Here is a 1863-nt window from a genome sequence, read left to right as displayed (position 1 = left end):
AGAATATTTATACTACCTTAGAATAAGAAAAAAGTCTTAATAATTAGATCCAAAGACAAAGTTTAAAAAATGTTTGTTGAAATAAAAGTTTTAAAATTATGTTAGAAGATAGATACATTAGTAAATTCCATAAAGAAATATGTAGATTTTGACAAGGCATTTTCAAATCTAAAATTTAGAAGGAAATATCCCTACTGACTGTGGAGAAAAGTTCTGTAAAACATCCAAAATATCATAGACAAAATGCACCAAAACTAGGCAACTGATATACACTATATGTATTCTACAAGTAATTACCTTCAAATTTAGTATATAGGCAAGTATAAACTTTCATTACCCCATGTTAATTGACACATATATTTCTCATTAAATTAATTTTTATATGCCCCATCTCTATTTATTCCATAGCATCTCATATTTATATTTTTGGGATACTATTTAGAAAATATGTTATATAACCCATAATAAAGAAAAGCTAGAGTAATATCAGACTGTGCAAATGTTACTGCAGGTTATCATGTTTTATTTTCTATTAAGTACAACTTTGTAATGTTTAAAATAACTTTTAAAACAATTTTATTACTATATGTTTACAGTACAATGATAGTCTTTTAGCGCAGCTGGTACATGTAAGTACCACATCTTAATTCTTAACATTTTTAGTATGCATGCATATTTGTATGGATGCATGTTCTTTATTTTAGTAAATCTTATCACCCTCTATACACAGCCCATGAAAGGCATTTTCATAGACACTAATATATATGGGTGTATTGTCTTCTTTCTCCCTCCTAAATTTGCAAGGCAAGTTTCTAGATAAATACTTTCTTCAGATATATTTGGCAGAAATGTCAAAATTATTACTTGGAGGGCTCTTCAAGAACAACAATGTCTGTTTGCACTGGTGGAATATTTCAATTCTGTTACTTTATATATCATATAACTACAAACATACCTTCTTCTCCAAAAATCCAGAGTCAGATATTTGAAGTTCTTTATACATCCTGCTTCTCTTGCATTTTATTATATACATACTATTTATCACTTATCAGTCTAATTTTTGAAATACTGGATGACCAAAAATTTGCATAATTTTTTGGTAATTTTTATAAGACTAGGTGTAAAATGCCAATTTTATCAGATATGTTTGATAATTTTTCTGCATATGGTATATTTTAAATATTCAGTACACAACATAGTGTAACAATCTAGACAGTAGTATCTAGTAGTATCTATTCACAGAGTTTCTGAATTCTTTTGGTATTTTTGTCCTTAAGTAACACACTTTGCACTGTTGTGTTGACCTTTCCATTTTCTCTGTTGGTTCTATAATTTCAATAAAATGTCTACCCATTAAATGTAATGGTGAATATGTTGATGATGCCCTGGTTTGCTATTTATTAGCCTGTTTTGTTCAATTAGTTGGTCTATTAGATCTAATCTACATTATAAATGACATTTTATTCCCCCTGTTTTGAATAAATAGTAGACAAGTGCCATAGTGTTTAGCCCAGAAGATGCATACTTCTAAATAATAATTTCTTGATTATAGGATAGATTGTGAGATGCTAGCTAACTTTGTTCACACATCCATAGAATTAGTATAATCATTGACCACTAGTGGACATATTTTTGATTTTGTTTCTTCTTCAAGTTCTATCATTTCTGTATTATGAATAGTTGACAATAGGAGGCATCGTTTTTTGAAGTTGAGACTGAGAATAGGATTGTTACCCCTGCTTTCTTCTGAGGTGCTGGGGCACATAATATTGTTTTCAATCCTTTGACTTTCAGCCTATGAATGTCTTTATGAGTTAAATGTGTTTCTTGTATACAGCATATTGTTGGATTTGTTTCCTAATC

Source organism: Octodon degus, unplaced genomic scaffold (assembly GCF_000260255.1).
Source record: "Octodon degus isolate 3935 unplaced genomic scaffold, OctDeg1.0 scaffold00289, whole genome shotgun sequence".
Classification (NCBI taxonomy): domain Eukaryota; kingdom Metazoa; phylum Chordata; class Mammalia; order Rodentia; family Octodontidae; genus Octodon; species Octodon degus.
This window is presented reverse-complemented; position numbering follows the sequence as displayed.